Below are 24,277 nucleotides of genomic sequence, written 5' to 3' on the forward strand. Positions count from 1 at the left end.
CAACAAAAAGCAATTGGATAACATTTCTAACAACATGTAGCTTTCTAAAAGCAGTGGATTACTGGAGATGTCCTCACCTGGACAGTCTGTTGAAGAAATTCAGGGCGACTGATCAGAGATCAAGTGGGTTAATTAAGGGCATATTCCAAAAAAGGGTTGCATTTTACTTTCTGGGTGATAAAAACTGGGAAAGCTTAAGAAAATAGCTTTAAATGCCATCATGCATCATTAATTAGAGCTGACAAAAGAGGCAGTCAGTCCGAATGAAAAAAGACAGAGCATAATGCTTCAGCAATGAAAGTGGATGACTAAAATAGGATAGAGGAGGTTCCCAAGCAAGTGCGGAAACAACTGAGTCTGCACGATCTGGAAGAGTCCATGGTGCCTCACCCGTCTCATCCGGGTGTGTGATTCTGGTTGACATTTCTAGTTGGTGCAGGATCCGATGGTGGTTTCTCAGACCTGCCAGATCCTAGGGAAGTTTGAAGTGAGGAATAGGGTGAAAAGACAGACATGCTGGTGAGTACAGATGGAGACAGCTTTTGCATGAAGGAAAAATGAAACTGTTGGCAAAAGCTTTGACCCTCAGACCAAGAGACCTATTAAATGTCACAAAAACAGAATCTCATGAGATAACACATCTGTCTTTTGAAGAGTGAATAGTTTGTTCCATGTAAACCAGTTGTCCCAAGGTAACATTGGATACTTTTCAGTTTAAGTTCTTAGTGGGTACATGTGCCATCACTCATTTTTTTGTACTGGATTTTGTGGTACTATTTAGTTTGATTTTTATTTTGTATAAAAAATCCCACCATAAGTAGAATAAATATATCATCTGCAATTTTTTTCACTAGCATTAAGGCTGATCCAATTCTCTTTAAAGGAGATGCATATACTCCTTGTGGTTTTGGGGCTATGAATAACAGGTTTCTTACTTTTCCTACCTTATTTATAGACCCTAAAACATGAGCCCAGTTTTCTCATCTTTGCACAGGCAGAGCTCCCAGGAAATAATCGGAAGCCTTGTATTGCTCTGGGTTAAGTTAATAACTTTCTTTGCTTCCATTCCCTTAGACTATTCATTGCTATGTGGTGGATATTTTTACTTAAGCTTATTTTTTTTTTCTGTTTCTCTTTCATCTATTCAAACTAATATTGCCAAGTTCATATGAAAAAATAACCTTTCTGCTTTAATCTCCTTTGCTCCCAAAGAACAGAACCAATGTTCTGTCTTTATCTCCTTCATGTTGTTGGATTTTCTCAATATAGCTGCTGTAACTTAATAATACGACCCTTGTATGTGATGTCACAATCAGCTTTTTCTCTGTGTTGTGAACTTGTGTTTTGGGGGAAAAGGATATCACAATGGCCCAATATATACCAGATACAAGGTAGGACTCTAGGAAATGTTAAATTGTATCTTCCTTTAAGGGGAATTATGGACCACACTTACAGAATATAGAACTCCTGGGCTGCAGGCAAATTTCATTTCCTCAAGTGACTTCGATGGCAATATGAGATAATTGGAAGAAGCTAGTTTCAAATAGAAAAATGTGACAAAAGAGAGTACACTTTCATTTCCCAGCAGTTTCCTCACTTGCTTGTGGGATGGCAACTTCGAGAAGATGCTTTTTATACAGAATAGCACACCTTACCCTGAATATTTTTATAAGTGAGAAATAATTATAGTAGCCAACAGGTTTTATTCTTGCTCTGTGCTAGATATTGTTTAAGGTTCTTTCCGTCCCTTACCTATTGTAATGCTTACAGTCACCTTATGTAAAGATAGTACATTCCTCGATGAATGAGAATTTGTAGAGAGAAGTTAATTAGCTTCACCAGGACCACTTTAGAAACAGTGCAGCAGACCCATGATTGAACCAGTTTCTGATCCAAATCACATCTTTTCTTAAATCTATATATTACTCTGTGTCCCCCCACCCTCTACTTCACCACTGATTCACTCTCAGAATCAACTGTAAACTGGCAGTTTACACCAGACTAGAAACAGGGAGGACCCAGAGATTAACCAGATGTGAAGGGGGAATTTCTTCCTTTAAAAATAATACAGAACCCAAAACCTTTAAGAAGATTCTCTTGAAGGAAACCATGAGGCCCTAATTCTTTCTCTCCTGGTTTCACCTTCCCCATGAGTGGAAAAGGAATCCTCTTGAGTAGTAGAGGGCAGTCAGACAGTAGGTGAATGTAGGTCAACATTGGGAACCTGACAGCAGGAAGCAGAGACTGAGTTTTGGAGACAGGGATTCAGGAGTCAGACATCAGTCTCTGAGTTGACCCTTGTGAGTTGACTCACAAGGCAAGACTTGAGTTTCAGAGGGACTTGGGGAGGGGATCAAAGCAAGACCAGCAGCTAGGTCTGAGTTAATGTTGGCTGACGAAGCTTAAGCGTGATGCCAGAACATGCAACAGGGTCATCCTGTTGATGATCACAGGACCTTAAATGTAGAGAATTAGGATACATGGTGAGGAGACACACATGTAATTAAAATTACAATGTTCCATTTCAGCCTCTTGTTACTGTATTGTATTAGATAGGCCAAAAGTCCTTTAGGATTTTTCCATAACATCTTAGGAACTTTTTGGCCAACCCAATAGGTTGATCCCTGCTCAGTCTGGTTAGGTGAGCAGTGTTGGATGGCATTCAGAATATGGGAGAAATACTGGAAATCATATATTCCCTTTCTCTGTGCCATCAGGCTAGAAGCTAGGTAGTTTGAAAAAAGATTGGTTAATGTATAGTTTTTTTACTCAGGGTATCAACAGCTCTTTTGTTTTTTTAATGCAAAGTATAGAAGCTAAAGGCCCATGAATCTTTTTGCCTAGTGGTAGGAAATTCAGTGATTCACTCAAAGGAAGTGAATCACAGTTTCCTGGGAAGGTGAGCTATTTTTGCTTATCCATAAGGGGCATTGGTGGCCTGGCTCCTAACTGGATTTCTGGCCAACTCTCATAGGCATTTTATGTTTCTGGTCAGATGCAGAGAAGAAAAGGGTGCTTCCAGAAGGAACCCCTGCTAGGTATCCTCCACTGATTGGGGAATAATTGAGTCAGACTTCTTTCTATAGGTGGACCTCCAAATTATGTGGTATGCATAACATTTTAAAAAGTTGACATGCTGAGCCATACCAGCTATGAAAACCCAAGCGTCTCTGCCCAGGCTGCTCATAAGATAGATTTGCCTTGGCCAAAAATGACTTGTTTGGATACATTGAGGCGGAAACTGTTTAAAAATCTTATTGCAGATGTTTGCACCCATGTTATCATCATGTCTCCCTAAAGGAGTGACTTTTAAAGAAGTTTGAGTAGAAAGTAGACTGACACCATTAAGACCTAGAAAGAATTCTTTTTAATATTGAGTTGACTTTGCCTAATGAAGGCAAGAGGGGTGTTAGAGTCTGTGACAAGGTTAACCTGTTGATGGAATCACAGTACCTCAAATGTAGAAAATTAGAAGGATACATAATGAGACAGACATGTAATTAAAATTATACAGTTAATTCTTTTACTGAAGTCAGAGTAATTCTTGAGTATAATGTGAACAAATGATTTCTGTGTATAGGCAAAGTAAAGGCAATAAATTTTAAACTGTGTTTATCAAACAAGAAAGATAATACTTTTAAAGTGACCAGTTATAAACTAATTAAAAACTATAGTGAAATACAAAATGTTGGCATATTGAACCACCTTAGTGCATTAACTTTTGTGGTCTGGTTGAAAAAATTTCTATATACTTTGAATAAAGCTTGGAACATAACCTCTGTTTAGTTGAACAGCAGGGTAAAAAGTTAAAAACTATTCTTTATTGATTATTAATAGTTACTAAGAGTTATTCTATAATGATTCTGTAGTAATGAGTCATTTTTGAGTACTGCCAACTTAAAAGAAAACAGATATAATTTGAATGCTGAAACAAGTCTTATTATATATAATACTCAGTTTGAAATTTGGGGGCAAATCAAAGGAACCTCATTATTCATACTATCCTTATAGTGAGTAAATTTAATAGTAAAATGAGATTTTATAAAATTCTTCATACTTAAAACATCTTTCATCTGTTCTATGCATTAAAGTTTCTTGAGATTTTGAGAATGGTTACCTTGCTTTAAAAATATTTTAACAACAACAAGATAGATGTTTGGGCACACCAGACCAAAGAATGGTACTTATTGCTACATTTTATAATATAGAAATGCAGTTTTCAAAATAATTTGCAAGTTTTTCAAATTTAAAGATATGATATTATTTTTCCTACTTGCTCAACTTGCTTGGAGTGATATATTAAAAAAATGAGAACAGTGGTGCTGTATAATCTTTTACTGTCTTCACATGAGATTCTATTGTGGCTGAATATTCTTGGTGATAACTCATTCAATTAGTGCTTCAGCCCCAGAAGCTTATTTTTGAACTCCACCAACTTCAAGTCGGGAGAGAGATGATTTTATCTTTGATTCTCAAGTGGAGGCAGGTTGAACAGAGGAACCTTTCGAGTCTGTAATAAAAGCAGCCTCGCAGTATGTCCTACTTCAGGCAGAGCCAAGGGTGGCCTATTTTCATCCTAGCGCAGTGAATGGGGCTTCTCTTTGGCAGGGGGCATCCTGTAAACTGACCTCCCTGGCCTTCTTCCCTGTTGTAAAGGAAGTGCTCTTCCTGTCCTTATCAACGATGCGCTTACAATTTCATGGGGCTCTGAAGCCATGAGACACATGAGAGATTCTAAGAGGCTGGGCTGGCAGTCATGGAAATTGAAGGAAAAAGCCGGAGAGCAGTCTGTGGATGGGAAAAGAGAAGGGAAAGTGTCATTCTAGATTCCGCTTTCCTTCCACTGACTTTCCGTGGGTTGTGCTCCACTCCCCCCTCACTTGCCAGCATTTATAAAACAGTAGATTGTCATGTCAGAGAAGAACAAGAACGATGTTATGGGAAGATGTGGCCCTTGAGAGCTTTCTCCTCTGAGGCAGCTTCACGATTGAGTCGTTAAAGTTCCAATGGCTCTTATGATGATGTAGCTGGAACAAAATACAAAGGAAGCATCCAGTTCCTTGTGACTGATATCCACCCTTTCAAAAGAGTGATGGATAAAAATGATTTTTAAAAGACCTTATTTGCATGTAACAAAACATGCCAGCTGTTTGATTCATTAAATGATGAGAAACCTATATACCAGTCATTTTCAGTCGGCTGTAAATTTATTTTTCACTTGTTTTCAGTGTCTGGTTATCAACAGTAAGCAGATTCTCATAAATCAGTACTAATGGGGACATTTAGGATGATTGCTAATATTTAGACAAATAGATTTGAAAAAATGAGGATGTTGCAACTACCTTAGAAGTAACCACAACCTGGGGAATTGCTATTTAGCTATATTTTCCTTGGCTGTTTCCTTTCAGGTCTAGTGTCACAAAAGAGCCACCTTCAGTCAGAATAAAGGGGGAAACAAGGAAAAATGTCAAGTGGAGTTTAACTTTCTCAAGCCTTTATTTAGCCATTTTTCTCTTGTGTGTATTCTAGACCCATGCAAATCCCAAGGTCATTTACTGTTTAGCTTTGAAGTCTCTAAGACATGGAGAATTTGGTAGCCACACACAGAGAGAGATAAACCTGAGACATATTTTAATTTCCTCTGAAAACAGAACACCATGAGAACAATTTAAATGGTTGGAAAATGTTTTTTAATTAAACAAAGAGTTCTTAACTTGAAGGAATTGGAATGGGTCATGGAAGTAGGTCATGGGATTTTATTCTCCAGAGCATCCAGGACAGAGCGATGAAAGAGCGAGAAAGGATGCCTAGTGGTTGAGTACATTCAAACCTCCCAACCGGTTTGTAGATTGTGTGTTATCCTTGATACTTCATATGAGAGTAAACCAACTCGGAGGTTGCACACCTTGCCCACGTTTTTCACAGCTAGGAAATGCTGGAGCCAAGATTCAAATTCAAGTCTTCCTGTTTCTAAAAGCTGTGTTCTTGAGCCACTCCACGGTGCTGTTTCCTCTAAAGATAATTTCCGTCCATTTCATTTTCTTTGAAAAGCAGTCAACAAATTGTGCTTGCAGATTGATTTTTCAGCCCCCTGCTGCTGTGTGCATCAGAACGGACATCTCACTGACACTGGCAGCAGGTCCCTGGGTACCATAGGAAGTGTGTCCAGGATAGTTTGTGTCTAGCTATATGTGAGTATATCCTTCTTCAGAAGTTGTTAACACTTTAATTCCTTGAATTTAGCTTGTGTGAAACTTTCCAATAGTCACAAAACAGTAACCCTTCTTAACAAAGCTGTAAAAGGGGAAACTGTATGAGACGAGACACCCAAATTCTACAAGCAGGGTAGTGTTGGTGGTATAGTGGTGAACATAGTTGCCTCCCACATTCTACAGGCAACCTGTATACAACTTAGATCAGAAGTACAGTCTTTGAAAACCTTACTGAAAAAAAACATAAAGTTTCATATAATTGAATGAAGCATGAATTTCTAGGTAGTTTTATAAAGTTCTGAAGAGTTTAAGATGAGAAGGTTGACTTTGTGGGTAGTGTTTGGCATTCATCAATCTTTATTGATGTTAGGCAGACTCACTACAAGGCCTTGCCCTCCTCTTATGATTTGAAAGACATTGCTGGCAAAGAGAATCCCTAAAGTCCCTCTTCACTTCATTGGGTGTAGAGTATCAAAAATACTAATGGAGTATAGTAGGCGATTTTTCAGTGATCTTTCCTTTTGAAAGATCCAGGAGGGAATACTGCCTAGGACTCTGGCCATGGTTTCATTCTTTTGGACTAGCTTTGCAGTTCCTAAATTTCTTTCTGCAAGCTTGAAGTCAACCTTCTGGTTAGCACCTCTACCAGAACATAGATGTCTGGATTAGAATCTTGTCCACAGTGAAAAGAAACCCTGGGCTCCCTGGTGTTACCTCTAGTGTTCATCAACAATCTCTTTGGAAGAACAAGATCTGCTGCTCTTCACCTGAGCAGCCATTCTGGATCCTGCCAGACCTTCATCCCAGAGTGATGATGCTGGTTGCTAGGGACAAATCACAGTAGAAGAACTGTTGGTGCTGAGGATGCCTGGTGGTGATGATGATCACACCAAGATTTATAGGGACACATTCCTGGCAGCGTGGAGGGCAGAGCAGCAATCCCTTGAGGTTTGTCCCTGGCCAAGGATGTGGTTTAAAGTGTTCCTCAGCTGATCAATCCACTCTGCTGGTTTGTACCATGCTCTCTGCCAGGGGATGGATGTCACCTCTCTTACCCCCTCGGATGATCAAGGTTTCTATAAGTTTTAAAAATAACATTGTCAATGAGTTTGCAGGAACGTGTTATTCTGGGTTTCTTTTTTCCCAGAAGGCAAAAGTACTTCCGAGTTTATGGAGCAGGACGTAGAGTGTGCCTGACACCTATGTGCTTTTGAGATTCCTCTCTGGTTTTAGATGTGACCTTGCCACGGGGCTGTCAGTGTCCCAGAAGGCAGTAGAAACCCTTGGGATACACTTGTCAGATCCTTCAGTGATGGCAGAAATCACTCAGTTCCTTAAGTGACTTTTCTCTCCCGGGCCAGGCCAAAGGTTGGCTCTGCACACACCAGCAAAGTGTGAGTCCTGAGAGCAAATGGCCCAGAGACGGCTGCATCTACAGTCGCTCAGGGGCCCAGCCCTGCCCTGAGGCCAACTCATTCTGCCTGGGGACCAGCACCCTGCTGGTCTGGGCACTCACACACAGGATCATGGTATAGGCAATCAGGGCTGTGAGGAAAAGACAGATAAAAACACGATTCCACATTCTGGCTGGGAGTATTCGGGCATTCTTTTTCATATTCTTTCCATTGTGATTTATCACAGGATATTGAATTCCGCTCCCTGTGCTATCCTGTAGGACGTTGTTATTGTTGTTATTTATCCATCCTATGTAATAGCTTGCATTTGCTAATCCTAAACTCTCAATTTCCCCTGACCCTCCCACTTGGCAACCACAAGTCTATGCTCTTATGAGTCTGTTTTGTAGATAGGTTCATTTGTGTTGTATTTTAATTCCATATGTAACTGATATCACATGATATTTGTCTTTTTCTTTTTGACTTACTTCACTTAGCTTGATAGTTTCTAGGTCCATCCATGTTGCTGCAAATGGCATTATTCCATTCTTTTAATGTTGATGGACATTTTGGTTGTTTCTGCATCTTGGATATTATAAATAGTGCTGCTATGACAAACCAAAACTCTTAAATACATTAAATTTTTCTTGAATAAGATGAAATTTCCTATCCAAGACTTCTGCCATTCAATAGAGTAGCCACTAACTACATGCAGCTATGAAGCCCTTGAAATGTAGCTAGTCTAAATTGAAAAGTATCACATACTGGATTTCAAAGACAGCGTGAAGAAAATGAATGTCAATTGTTGAAATGGTGTAATAGTACTATTTTATATATATATTGGGTTAAACAAAATATATCAGCTTTTACCTTTTTATTGTGGCTTCTAGAAAATTAAAAAACAACAAAAAAAATGTGACTCTATTATGTTCTGTGAAAGTATAGACTTCTGTTTCCTAGGACCTGGAGCCTTATACTCTGCTGCTGCTGCTGCTGCTAAGTCTCTTCGATCGTGTCTGACTCTGTGTGACCCCATAGACAGCAGCCCACCAGGCTCGCCTGTCCCTGGGATTCTCCAGGCAAGAACACTGGAGTGGGTTGCCATTTTGTTCTCCAATGCATAAAAGTGAAAAGTGAAAGTGAAGTCGCTCAGTTGTGTCTGACTCTTAGCGACCCCATGGACTGCAGCCCACCAGGCTCCCCCGTCCATGGGATTTTCCAGGCGAGAGTACTGGAGTGGGGTGCCATTGCCTTCTCTGTCCCTACACTCTAGCTGTTGTATTATATACTAATATTTCTTATATCCAAAGAGATCTTTCATGTAGGGCTAAGACATGACAATTCAGAGACTCCCCACACATCCCTAGCTTCATCTGAAATCTGCCTTTTGACCATCTCACTGACCCTTTGAGACTAGGCATTTGTTATGGATAAAAGAATAAAGGTCAGTACTTCAGTCAGATTGGCATCTTGAGAAAAGGTCAGGCGTCCAGGGAGTCATGGAACAAGGTTGGAGCCATTGGCCAAAATTTTATCGCTGAATAATCTGTGAATATCAGTTACAATAAATCTTGCGTCTGCTCAGTTGGAGGGGAGCCACAGCTCAAAAGAAGATATTTCAAAGGAATTAGTAATCAATTCCTCACTTCCTCTAGGGCAGGAAGCTGCTTCCAGTAAACAGAGACTTGACCTTGCTAGAATCCCACAGCTCTCCCCAACTAGCAGGTTGAGGTCATGGGGATGAGGAATCATTTTCAAACAGCTGAGCAGAGAAAATACACAAAGCAGGTAAGAAAGGGTTAGTGGTTCTGTCCCCACCAAGTTATCACAGGAGGCAAATAGTAAGGGAAGAAGATGTATGATTTGTATAAATAGGTCAAACCTTTTGGAAAACAGAAAATGGAATATGAATAAATGTCAATAAATGAATCTATCAGCCTCTCTGCTTTTCTGTTTCTGTGCCAGGGGAGCTTTTATACACTCCAGTCTGAGTCAGAGGAAGGAAAGTTGTGGGAGCCTTACTTGTCCTGCCTTTCTAATGAAGAAATAAATGCTGAAAATGTTATGATGACATTTTATGTTTCTCCAGAGTGCCTTAGTTTCATGTAATTATTTTGGATTTTTTTTTTCAGTGCTCTAAATTTCTCTGAGTGTCAACATCTAGAAACATCACAAATCTCCCAGTTTTGCAGGCACAAAGGCTAGACATGTATGCCCAGGTTGTGGCGTTTAGGGCAGTCTTTGATGAGCATTTGCAGAATGCTGCAGGAGGTGTTTCTTGCCATTTCTTCTCTGGATTTCCCAGATGCCTGGGACTGAGCTCAGTCTAAACTTCTACATTGGGAATGAAAGGGCTTTGTAAGCAATGTCAGGGGGAATTTCCTCTGGCAAGCTGTGCCTGTCTGCTCCTTCTTCATTTGCAAAGCACTATGTTAACTTCAAAGGTCCCTATGTATTTTAGGACCAGTCCTCTAAATAGAACAAAACCATAGAGCCTTACAGATGATAAAGATTCTTAAAAATTATCTACTGTCACCCTCTAATTTTTAAAGGAAGTGCCCCAGCAAGGTTAAGTCATTTACACAGGGTCACGTAGTCTAGGTCTCCTTTTCTACCACGGAAGGTCCTCACATTTCATCACACAACCTCCAAGGGCTCATTTCATCCTCAAGAATAAGTTGAATGGCATGAACCCAGTTTTATATCGAGGTCAGGACTAAGTGAATGTCGTTTGGGGACATTAAATATGGAAATCTGTACATGACGCAGGGCACACCTAGTCTCATGATGACTTGGGGATTCCCGGCTCTGTTTTATAGCGGACTTCATTTATTTCAGTTAATATAGGTTACAAGTGCTGAGATGCTTTTACTGGAGTAGCACTGGTCCCTCTCCTTCTTCTTCAACAGGGAAAACAGTGAATTTAGTACCCTTCCAAAAGTGTGTTTCCTTGGAGAGAATGATCCTCTCTAGCAGCAGTGCAAGTGCTTCTGTGTGTGTGCTAAGTCGCTCAGTCATGTCCAACTCTTCGCGACCTCATGAACTGTAGCCCGCCAGACTCCTCTGTCCATGGGGGTCCTCCAGGCAGGAATACTGGAGTGGGCTGTCGTGCCCTCCTCTGGGGGAAATGCTTCTACTTTTGCCTTTTTCCTAAACCATCAGCATTCCTCTCCAGCCTCCCTCTGCCCTTCCTCCCCTCTGTCGCGCACAGACTGACATTTTCACAGCGCTTTAAAGTGAGACGCCTTGTGTCCTTCGTGGCTGTCTTCCTGCCTGAGGGGAGCCCTCTGGTCTTCATTAAACGCGTCTCCTCTTCCATCAAGCACCTGGGACCGTGCACTGGCTCCCGTGATGTGGCTTTGTGGCATTTGGCAGAGTGAGTGATACTGGGGAAAGTGCCCATTCTCACACCCCACTGATGTTTCCTGTCATTTGTGGAATTTGTTTCCTGTTACTCCTGCTAACCCATGAAGGGTCTGCTTAAAATACAACACTTCCTCCTTCCGGAGCATTTGTAATATCCAAGGCACAGAGTAATCTCAGATCAAACAGAATGGCCAAATGGCCAAGTCAGTTAATCTGAAGTGGCACTCTACTTCCACATATTTCTGGGGTGCCTTATTATCATTTTTTTCAAAGGTATTTTCATTGAACATGGTAGTTTGGGATAAGGCTTAATTTATCCTAATAATATAAAATATACCTTGCTGTATCCTAGTCTCTTTCCCATAGATACAGCCCCAGACTAAGTTGGAAGTTAGAACTGCTTTTGAAACAGCCAGTGGCATTGGTATTTGGGGAAAAAAAAAAAAAACAATAACAGAATCAGGATCCATAGCTTGTATATGTGATTTGCCTGTGGCTATATAGAAATGCTTAGAAGAACAGCCAGGAGAGAGACAAAGGGGAATAAAATACTTTATTTTGAACTACATCCTGATTTTCTTTCTAATCCAAATATCTGAATGTTATTCTGAACCCAAAGAAGTTACCAAAAAGTCTCTAAGCTCTTATTCATTTCTAAACTGAAAACTCATATTAATTCATGCTAATTGTAGGAATTAAGAGATGAAGGGGACAGGGGAGCATGCCAAGACAATCAGATGCTACCCAGAGTTATTACTAATTGATCCTGAGTCAAGCTGCTTGAGCCTTGGAGATGCGGAACACGCCCTGAGATGCAATTTTCTCAAACCCCGTTGGCCCTGGATGGGTACATTTTGTTCTAATGGATGAGATATTTGCTTCTTGGGAGTATTTTTCTTCACTGCAGGCAAGAAAAATTGCTCTTTAAAATATACCTCTTCATGGCTGAGGAACACAAAACCACTTTATGGCTTAAAATTTTAAAAAAGTGACTGGCCATCGTCAAATGTACCAAGGAATCAAAGCACCCAGGCACTGGGTGTTGACAGCAGGCCAGAGATTGCTTCTGCTTTCCTTTCCTCCTTGTTCTTTGAACAAACAGGTTATAATTTGAAAAACAATGTAATGGAGACACATACGATGATAAATGTCATAGGTTGCATTGCTGCTGCTGCTGCTAAGTCACTTCAGTCGTGTCTGACTTTGTGCGACCCCATAGACGGCAGCCCACCAGGCTCCTCCATCCCTGGGATTCTCCAGGCAAGAACACTGGAGTGGGTTGCCATTTCCTTCTCCCTCTTGGGCGAGTATAAAATACACTAGCTCTTTGGATTGCCTGCTTTCCTTTGTGATCCTTAATCATACGAAAGAGACTTTGTCCACTCTCAGTGTCTGTATTCCTGTCGTTGGTTGACATGTTCGTGGCAGTCCTGGGAAACAAGATATAATACTGCATCAGCTCCTTCAAAAATTTCCCCAACAAACCTGGATGAGAACTAAGGTGCATCAGTTAGGTTACCGTTCTGATTGGGAGTTAATCCAGAGATTCTTGTTGGAAGCTGTTGTTATATAGGTATTTAGGACATCTTGTTTGCTGGTGATGTGGGAAACCTGCCTTTGATAGGGAACTTTGTAAACACCAGGAATGGTGCTTACCTCTGAACTTCAGTTCTCATTTTACAGTAACGTGGAAGGTGGGGAGGAACATAAATCAGTGTCATCCATTCAATAAGTGTTTATTGTGATCCTAGGATGTGCCAATCATCATGTTTTCTCTTTTTTTCTAACATGGAATTTCAAGCGAATTTTTTCTTGTTACCTGAAACATTGCATTAATTTGTATATCAGAATTGCTTCAAAATCGAGTTTATTAAAGAAAACTAGCTCCCAGAACAGTGACTTTTTCTTATTACTTGAGTTTTCACTGCTATGTAATTGTGGTATTAGCAGAAGAGATTCATTTTCAAAATAATGAAAATGCAAAAATAATGTGTCATTCGAGATGTAATTTATCAGCATCAAGATTGTGCTGGATTCAACTACAGAACTGGTAAAGAATTGTAGCCAAAGCAACATAGTAAATTAGAAAGTCCTCCAGACACTACCACATTATGGCGTTTATGATCTATTCACATGTGTGTGTGTGCTCAGTCACTCAGTTGTGTCCAACTCTTTGCAGCGGGCAGCCCCATGGACTATAGACCACAAAGCTCCTCTGTCCATGAAATTTTCCAGGCAAGAATACTGGAGCAGGTTGCCATTTCCTGCTCTAGGGGATCTTTCCAAACCAGGAATCAAACCTGAGACTTGTATCTCCTGCATTGGCAGGTATATTCTTTACCACTAGCGCCACCTGGGAAGCCCCATTCACAGTTCAGTATTTAAATATATGTTAAGCATGTTAAAGAATGAAAATAAGAATGTTTTTCTTAGTTGTTTAAAAACTTGAATAGAAAAGAACAACTGCTCCCTCTAGTGACAAATCATAAATTAGCAACAAAATGAAAACACTGGATGGAAAAAAACCCTATGTTTCAAAGCAAACATGATTTGTGGCTGAAATCAATAGAGATTAAAATGTGGAAAAGTAGGTGAGTGGTAAGCCTTTACTATGTGTTTTTAAGTGTTAATAGTCACTCCCTGTACAGTCTTTCCATTCCTTTGTTAATAGTCTTTTATATTACCTTTTTTTTTTTTTTTTTTTTTGAGAAGCAGTATGTCATTTGAATGGGTTTAAGTATAAAATCTTGGTGGTTGATTTGGAATTCTTTCATTATTTTTAGCTTTAGTAATGTTCAGTTTGGTGGTGCTAGTGGTAAAAAAAACCTCCTGCCAGTGCAGGAGACATAAGAGATGCAGGCTTGATCCCTGGGTCTGGAAGATCCCCTGCAGGAGGGCATGGCAACCCACTCCAGTATTCTTGCCTGGAGAATCCCCATGGGCAGAGGAGCCTGGTGGGCTATAGTCCATAGGGTCGCAAAGAGTTGGACACAACTGAAGCGACTTAGTATACGTAATAGTCAGTTTTGATTTTTAGTTGCAGTTAAAATATATTAGTTTTGATACTGTTTCACTTTGCCAAATTTTCAGTACAGTAAATGGATATAAGGTGGAGGTAGAAACAATAAAGAAACCGAAAGAAGAAAAACAGTTACTACGTTATTACTCAGAAATATCATTGACATTTGAGGTAGATCTGTATGTATCTTTTCTCATTTTTTAATGAAAACCTCTGACATTTTCATGTTTAATGTTAATGTGCAGGCAGCATTGGGGTGGTCTCCTGGTTAACTAAAAATGAGTTCAAAGGCTCAGAAAAATATGTAGGTTTGTGTGTGTCCTGATACAGCTACATCTGAGATGGACATGGGCCCCTGACCGTGGCTACCGTCTTGCCCGACACATACCAGGGGCTCAGAAAATCTTTGCTGCAAGAATAGAGGAGGTAGCCTCAGTATTTAGACAAGCTTTGAAAGATGGGAAAAGTCAGGAGTAGAGCAGGGCTTTGTGAGGATACTAGACCAAGATCCACAATGTTTTCTGATTGCCCCCAAGTGTCTGCCAGTGTCACAATCTGGCACTCTCCTTGAAATTTCAAAGGCTTTTATTTTTAATCTACTCCTGAATGCAATGTTCCCAGAAGGAATGATGTTTGAATTTGAAGTAAATTAGGCATAAGGGCATGGGGATCCTATAATCAAGATAAGGTTTGGAGTGAGCACTGAAAGAAAGGTATGACAGGGAGGCTTTGGAAAGTTGTGGTTACTTTCCAAAGGCATGTGCAGAATCTGTCTTGTTTCACTGTCATCATTGTCTCAGAATCTAGTAAGGAATTAGATGCGGAACAGAAAAAGCTAAGCATTCCCGCTAGGTCACCAGGCAGCACTGACCCATCCTCACCCACCTTGCCTGTGTGCACAAGGTTCATTCTATACACACACATGGTTCATTCTATTCAAGTTGTTGTTTCCCCCTCCACGCCTTTCCTTCAGTTGGACACTAGGGGGAAGTGTTGTAAGCAGTAGATGAATACAAATGGATAAGAATGAATAGATCTCTTATGTACTTATAAATATAAACCTATATGTGTTTAAATTTTCTGTTTATTTACTTATGTTGGATATAAACATTTTCTAAGCCTGAGTAAGTTATTTAAGCCCTAGATAGCTTTTCATAGGAATTCTTCTCATGTAGTTACTATTGTATGTGTGTATAGGACCTGTTTACAGCATTTCTGAGAGGAAAATACTAATTTAGGGAGCAGGGATTTCAATGAAGAAACTTCACGTATTAGCAAGAGCTGCAAAGGAAAGCATATAGCTTCTGATAATGTGAATTAGAGGCCTCACCATGTATTATATTAACTTAGTGCATACTCGGTTGCTCTAGTCGTGTCCAACTCTTTGCGACCCCATGGACTGTAGTCCATTCGGCTCCTCTGTCCACGGAATTTTCCAGGCAAAGATACTGGAGCGGGTTGCCATTTCCTATATTAACTTAGTGTACAGTAATAAAATAATGCTTTTACATAGATTTTAAAAGTGTTAGGATTTTAATCCTGGATTGTCAATTCTCAATTCTCAGACTATTTATAGACATTTTCTCATCTCTATTCTTTCAGGCATGGAATTATACTTTGACTAATGGTTGTAAAAATAGGAATTCTCATTGGAAAGCAAACCCAAATAACACAAGAAGAATGGTATTAAAAAGAAAGGAGAAATTACCCACAACCCACATTACTCCCATGACCACTTTAATGCTTTGGTGAATATCTTTCTACATATTATCCTGCCTTCTGTTTCTTGTCCTGTCCCTTTCCTGCCACCCTCCTGCCTATAAGCAGTATAACACTTGAATCAGTTCTGCTGCTCAGATCTGTCTCCTGAAAGCCACTCTTAAGTTCCCACAAGCTCATTAAGCTCAATGTCATTAAATATGAGTTTATGGAAAACCACTTCTTTTTAGTTTTTTCAGACAATGGCTGGAATGTCAGTTCCAGTCGTCTAGGTGATCTTTTGACCTACCCACTGTACCTCCCAGATCAATTTAGGCTTTTAGATAAAATTTAGGTACTTTTTGCCCCATAAGCCTCTCCACATTGGGAACTCTCAAACTGCAGAGGAATCACCCAGGAATCAACTTCCTGTTCCCCACTCCTGGAGATCCTGAGCCAGTGGGTGTTCTGGTGAGCATCTCAGAAATGCCTGTGTTCCAGACTGCTAGCACCCCTAGGTGATCTGGAACAGCTAATCTCAAGCCTGGATTTTGAAAAACTCCATATACCACCAAAGACAAGCACAGGAACATTATTTAAGTTGTTATTCTCTCTTCCTCCCAGTCTCACTCTGGTGTGTGTTTGTTTGCTTAGGGGTGGAGGGTGGGGTTGAAATAAATTGGAGCATCCAAGCTTGTGAATACCCACTGGTAGCTTTGCGTGTTCTGTGTGACATGGAAGGTTCCTGGGGGCACTCAGCAGGGAAGGACATATTGAAATGTATTTTGTACAGATTTTTCAGCTGCTAGAAGGAAGATGTCCAGCCAAGGTGGGTGGGAATTTAGGGGAAAATTAAGGTGTAACTGTGAATTGTCAGAGCTGCAAGGACTTCAGAGGTCATTGGAACCAATGTTCTTGTTTCATGGAGAAGGAAACTAAAGCCCAGAGAGGTGAAATGTCTTGCCTAAGGCTGCACAGCAAGTTATGGTCAGAATCAGATCTAGAGCTTAATTCTTCATCCTGAGTACCACCTTCTCTGTCTACTGGTTGTTCTTACCCCAGATTGGATGCAACCCTGAGGCTCACATGAGTTTAGTATTTAATACCATCCATAGTACCTGGTTGGAGAAGGAAATGGCAACCCATTCCAGTGTTCTTGCCTGGAGAATCCCAGGGATGGAGGAGCCTGGTGGCCTGCTGTCTATGGGGTCGCACAGAGTCAGACACGGCGGAAGCGACTTTGCAGCAGCAGCGTAGTACCTGGTTCCAGTGTTTTCCAACCACAAACATAAGTTCTCAAACAAGGTCTGTTATATGTTATTTAAAGAGCTCATATGCTAACCTCTCCTATAGGACTCTGTTGAATGTAGCATTTTTGATAAATAAAAATTCCCCTTTCCTAGCAGTTTGTAGAAGCAGCTGCATTTAAGCCAATGCATTGAGTTCTGCTGAGAGTGGAGTCAGACTGTACTCAGCTGCTAAGGCCTCAGAATCAAGGTGTATCAAAGTTATCCTTGAAGAGCTGTTAGTAATGGGTCATTTTTCAGTAATTTTACCACGACCACCTTTTCCTCCAGCTTTGAAATAGATCTTTGTTTGAATTGGTTGGTTTCTGTGTGAGGATGGTGTTACAAGCAAAAGACCCTTCTTAACATTAGAGTCACATGTGGAAGGTGCCAGGACTCCCATATCCTGGAGCTCCTGAGACATTCTGAGGGCACCACAGACTCTGCTCACCTGATCTGGGGCTTGGAGAAACATGTGCTCATCCTGTTGAATAGCCAAAGGGATGTTCCACACTTTTAGTTGTCTTGCTCACACCCAGCAGCCAAGGACCACCCCTTGTGCTCCTGGGGAATCGGAAACAAAATGTGATGAGAGAGACGATCCCACCACTCTGATGCCTTCTCCCTTGTACTGAATCACAGAAAATAGAGTCCTTGTTGTCCACCAGCTTCTTCCTTGAGTAATGATTGCTGGCTGCTCAGGGACTCTGTGGAGGTGGTGTACCAGATGTGGACTAGTCTCCCTATCTTAAAATGCACTTTCCCCCCTTAATCTAGTGACCAGTCAGACTGATCATTACGAGGTTATCAGTGGCTGAAAGTAGCTTGCCTTCACGTTTGCCTTCTTCCTCCCCCTCCTAGCACTGGAAACTCAGCTTTTTATTGCTTTAACTCAAGAAATAGAGCACCAGAAGTTGAAATGACAGGAACTAGGCAGGTGCTGAAAGGGATACAGTAGCTTAAGGATCCCCCACCTTCTTTAGTGCCTGCTGACTTCATGGGAAATAGATAGGGAAACAGTGGCTGACTTTATTTTTCTGGCCTCCAAAATCACTGCAGATGGTGATTGCAGCCATGAAATTAAAAGACGCTTACTCCTTGGAAGGAAAGTTATGACCAACCTAGACAGCATATTAAAAAGCAGAGACATTACTTTGTCCACAAAGGTCCGTCTAGTCAAGGCTATGATTTTTCCAGTGGTCATGTATGGATGTGAGAGTTGGACTATAAAGAAAGCTGAGCACCGAAGAATTGATGCTTTTGAATTGAGGTGTTGGAGAAGACTCTTGAGAGTCCCTTGGACTGCAAGGAGATCCAACCAGTCCATCCTACGGGAGACGAGTCCTGGGTGTTCATTGGAAGGACTGATGTTGAAGCTGAAACTCCAGTACTTTGGCCACCTGATGCGAGAACTGACTCATTTGAAAAGACCCTGATGCTAGGAAAGATTGAGGGCAGGAGGAGAAGGGGACAACAGAGGATGAGATGGTTGGATGGCATCACTGACTCAATGGACATGGGTTTGGGTAAACTCCGGGAGTTGGTAATGGACAGGGAGGCCTGGCGTGCTGCGGTTCATGGAGTCGCAAAGAATCAGACACGACTAAGCGACTGAACTGAACTGAGCAACTGATCTGAGGTAGATCTGATGTAATAACAATAGAAATAAAGTATACAAAACATATACTATGCTTTAATTATTCTGAAAGCATCACCCACCCCAGTTGGTGACTGGTCCCTGGTGCCAAAAAGGGTGGGAACCGCTGCAATAGAGGAGAAGGAAGTTGGTGGGAATAAGTTTCAAAAGGAGCTTCATTTCCTCTCCTTTCAATTGTTGTTCAGTCGCTAAATCATGTCTGACTCTTTACAATGGCATCACTGACGCGATGGACATGAGTTTGAGTAAGCTTTGGGAGTTGGTGATGGACAGGGAAGCCTGGCGTGCTGCAGTCCATGGGGTCACAAAGAGCCGGACACGAATGAGCAACTGAACTGAACTGACTCTTTGCGACCCGATGGACTGCAGCACGCCAGGCTTCTCTGTTCTTCACTATCTCCCAGAGTTTGCTCAAACTCATAGCAGGAAGGGTTATGGGGCTGTTATTTCAGGAAGTAGACTCCTTGTTCTTTGATGCCTGTCCTCCTGCCCACCCCAGCCTCACTTCTCAGACTCCCATGCGTGCGTGCAACTTCAGAGAACAGCCTGGTTTCTGGAAAGTTAAAGTTAGGTGTGTTCATAAGGCACTTGTTGAGCTAGGAATTGGGATCAGAAAAGCACATGCAGTTACCACATTCGGGACGCAGAGTGAATGTCCCTCAGGGAGGGTCCAGTCTCCTCTCAAGTTTAATAGACTATTCAGGGTCTCCATTTGAAAAAGTTAGTAAACAGCACTTTTTTGTTGTATAATTAGGGTCAAAATTTTGATAGAAGCACAGAATCTGAGAGTTTTCAGAACTGCAGAGCTAACACTCACAACAATATGAGTCAAAGGAAAGTGACAGTCTGGAGGAAAATATCAATGAAATCTTACTTTCAGAGAGAAATCATCCCAGATAAGTTACTGAATCCTTTTAAGTCTGTTTCTTCATCTGACAGAACAATGAGGATGAAGAGCTCTAACACAGAAGCTGTTAGGAATGTTTGTTCTAGGTCGAGAGGGTAACACATTCATCTCTCTGGTCCAGCATTTCCTTCTGCTTGAGTATTTCCAGGAAGAAGGAATTAATAAATTCCTTGGATAGACATTTACATTGGGAAGCTTGAGCCTGTTCATTTATTCTTTTGTTCAGTAATAGCAACCAAACCCCTTCTCAGGGCCAGGCATCTAACTTGAAATCTAGCTTTTCCTTATAGCGAACCCAAGTCAATATGCCTATGGTTTGTCCTTGCATGCTCCTTCTGGTCTCTGCACCAATGCAAGTTTCCATCATAGCAACCCCTTGGCTGAATAAGAGCAATCCTTGTGTTTTTCATGCCTCTTTTCTTCCAAGAAGTGTCTTCTCAGTTCTCCAACCCCCTCACTATCCTACAACCAGCAACTGGTTATATTTCAGTTTTTTATTTTCCTTAAAATACTGCACTCAGAAGTCCTGCCTCATCTGCTCTTGGGCTAATCCTGAGTCTTTGAGGATTCTAACTTCCCCTGGTTAGGGCTGATGGGGACTGTGTGCCTGGTATGGTACATCTGAAGACTGCTTTCAACCAGTCTTACCTCATAATTGGCAATTTTTGGGGCCTAAACATATGTCTAAACACACTCTGGAGTCAACTGTAGCCCTGTGAAACAGGTTTTGTTACAAGGAGCAGTGCTCTGGATGACAGGAAGGAACAGCATGTGCCAAGGAAGGAGCCTCTGAGCACAGGGTGTTGATGAGAATGAAGCAGTCTGGCCCCAGTCTGCACCTGACCGAGGATGAGATGGACACTGTTTGGGAACGGCTCCCTCTACAATGCCAAACTTAGGTCCATTCTTGTGCTGTTTCTGTTTAAACCTGCCACAGGATTTGTGGATTAAGATCAATCGTATTGATATGAAGGCAGAATAGAAGCAGCCAAAGGGAAAAAAATATATCAGATTTATCAAAATTTAAAGCTTCTGTGCTTCAAGGGCCAGAAGTGAAAGACAGATCCACAGATGGGGAGATATATTTGCAAATTATTTGACAAATAGTCAATAGTATATTTACAAAGATATGCATTCATCACCTCTATCTAATTCCAGGACATTTTTAACACTCTAAAAACAATGCCATGCCTTTTAGTAGTCACCACCCCCTTCCTCCCTTCTTTCCTAAGTCATAGAAATGGGACCAATTTGGCCTTTTGTGTCTTGCCTCTTTCACTTAGCGTAGCGTTTCAAGGTTCATCCATGCTGAAGCGTGTATCAGTATTTCTGTTCCTCCTCATGGCCGAGCAGTATTCCATTGCATGAATAGATCACATTCTGCTTACCCATTCACTGGTTGATGGATGGTTCAGTTTTTCTACTTTTTGGCTGTTATGAATATGCTATGAACATTAGTGTACAAATTTGGAGTGGAAGTATTTTTTTTAATTTTGTGGAAATATAATTGACTCATAATATTGTGTTAGTTTCTGCTGTACAGCAAAGTGACTCAGTTATTCATGTATCATTTTTCATATTCTTTTCCATTATGGCTCATCACAGGATATTAAATATACTTCCCTGTGCTATACAGTAGGACCTTGTTGTTTATTCATTCTGTATATAATAGTTTGCATCTACTAACCCCAAACCCCCAATCCTTCCCTCTTCCATCCCTTTCCCCACTGGCACTCACAAGTCTCTTCTTTATGTCTATGAATCTATTTCTGCTTCATGGATAGATTTATTCATGCCATATTTTAGATTCCACATATATGTGATACCATACAGTATTTGTCCTTATCTTTCTGATTTACTTCACGTAGTATGATAATCTCTAGTTGCATCCATGTTGCTGCAAATGGCATTATTTTGTTTTTTTTTATGACTGAGTAATATTCCACTGTATATACGTACCACATCTTCTTTGTCCATTTATCTGTTGATGGACATTCAGGTGCTTCCATGTCTTGGTTATTGTTAATAGTGCTGCAATGTACATAGGAATGCATGTATCTTTTCAAATTATAGTTTTGTCTGGGTGTATGCCCAGGAGTAGGATTGCTGGATCATATGGTAGCTATATTTTTAGTGTTTGGAGGAACCTCCATACTGTTTTCCCTATATGGAAGTATATTTTTCATTTTGGGGGCAGTTATACATAGGAATGGAATTGCTGGGCCATGTGGTAACTCTGTTCATTTCTTTTAAGAAATGCCAAATTGTGTTCCAAAGCACTGTACCATTTTACATTTCCACCACCAATGTATAATGGTTCCTTTTTCTCCATATCCTGTCAACACTTGTTTTGTAAATCTTTTTAATTATAGCCATCCTAGTCAGGGTGAAATGTGGTATGTGGTTTTGCTTACATTTCCCTCATAGCTAATTATACTGAGCATCTTTACTATGCTTGTCTGCTATTGTACATATTCTTTAGAGAATTGTCTGATCAGATCCTTTGCTCATTTAAAAAATTGGGTTATTTATCATTTTTGAGTTGTAAGAATTGTTTACCCATTCTAGAATTTTTACCTGAGGAAGATTTTTGAGAAATGCTTCTATGGTGACTAGAACTCATCTAGAGGAAAGATTTTATAAGAAAAGAAAATAGGCTGAAAGTAAGAAAAATTAATAGGAAGACAGAACCACACTTGTTTCTCAAGGCACCAAGTATGTATTTTTTGATAGTTGGATAATTATTTCTAATGTAAGACATCATTTTTATCAAACCAACAGGAAAAGAAAATCTATATACAGATTTTCAAAAACAAACATTCCAATAACCAGCACAAAGACAAAATATCAATCCATAATCCTATAATGTCTTATAATACCAGAAAAGTATACATTATAATCTTGAGCAAAACAAGACCTCTTATGAAAAGTACTTTTTTCCTATGCTATTCCTGTCATCACTATTATTATAACCCTTTCAAAGTTCTCAGGAATGAGACTGGATCATAGGAATAGATTCAGTACTCAGGTCCCAAGTATCTTTTCAGTAAGATTTAACTATTACGGTTCATTGCTTCATGAACTCCCTCAGTGACTTCCACTGAACATTTTCATAGAACTTTACATATAAAATCTATTCAGAAAAAAAGTGAACATACTTAAAAGTGACCCACATTCACGTGAAATAGAAATTGTTACATTAATCAAAAATGGAACATCAGTGTATTTTTAGTTATTTGGAGAGGGCTTAGTAAGAAATTCTACAGTATAAAGTCATTGTAGATATATAAATTCTGATATCATTTGACGTGAGGCTCTACAAAAATGGCTGCACTGTAGTAAATAATGAAAAGTCGAGTACTCTGGGGAGGCGTTTAGAGAAGTCTTGATTGTCTTCTCTAAATATTCCACACGGGGGCAGTACAGGAAAACCATGTACTGTTAAAAAAATCTATTCAAGGTGAACATTCTGGTACACAGACAGGGCCTGCCAAAGAGTGTTTGGCAACACTTACCTGCAAAACACTGTTTTCTGTATGATGACTCCTAATTCGATGATAAACTGGATTAGATTTTTAAAATAAAACACAAGATGGAAAATGATTCACTTTACAATTTTTTTTTACTATTTTTTGAAAAACTCATTATTCTTTACACATGAGTTCATCTTGTACATTATTCAACATGTGATTGGATTTATGTGCCACATTCTAGTAGCCCTATAACACAGTAGTTAGACTATATTGCTTCTGCATATTGTAAATGTGGGCTGTGATAGTCATATATATGAAAATAAACTTGACAAGTTGTAAGCTCTTCCATGTACCTACGTGTTATGTTGAAATCAGGATGGGTATCCATAAGGTAAAGTTATAATCTGAAATAGAGAGCACATTTTCTTATATGCCATAGAGATTTTGAGTGTTAACAAAAACCTTATTTTACATAGCTTTGAACATATTTTTAAATCACTTACTTGTGATTTTTTTTTTGAGTTATGAAATAAATATTTTTGTGAAACTTTTATGAAATATTTGTGTGGTTGTTTTTTTTTTTAGTTAATGAACAATACATAGCTGATACTTGCTGTGGATTCTCTAAAACCCATCAATACATGTCAAGTCTAGAAAGTTGTACCAGCTGGAAAAATGCATAGCAAGAGATATTCAGAATTATTCTGCAGCCCATGCCAGTCCTGGCAGGATGCAACAAAGAAAGCAATATTTATCTGAGCTGAGTTTGATGTGTGCTCAGGGTTTCTAAATAGATCAAGAACCTGGATTACGCTGGGTGATGATATCAGTGATATAGTAAGAATGTTTTTCTAGAACAGTATGTAAGCATAATTCAGTAATTTCAAGCCTTTTTCCTGTTTCCTCATCCTATCTCTGCCCTACACCTCCCTCTCTCCACCCCTCCTTCACCCCTCCACCCTCACATTACCCTAAGGGATTCATTTCTACTATTTACAGTTCTCTTTTTCAGTTCTTCCTCATTTGCCTTTTTAAAAATGTTTATTTTTGTGTATAATTTCTAGACATTTAGGCTGTGATTTTCACCTGAAATGGATAATTTTTTAAAAAATTATGATAGATTTTCAGAGCAGTTTTAGTTTCACAGAAAAAACTGAGTGAAATGTAGACATTTTGCACACTCTGTCTGTCCCCAGATACACACAGCCTTCCAAGTGGGGTAATTTTTTTCAAGAGCATTAAGGTTTCAGCTGTCATTATCACAC

Source organism: Cervus canadensis, chromosome 8 (assembly GCF_019320065.1).
Source record: "Cervus canadensis isolate Bull #8, Minnesota chromosome 8, ASM1932006v1, whole genome shotgun sequence".
NCBI lineage: Eukaryota > Metazoa > Chordata > Mammalia > Artiodactyla > Cervidae > Cervus > Cervus canadensis.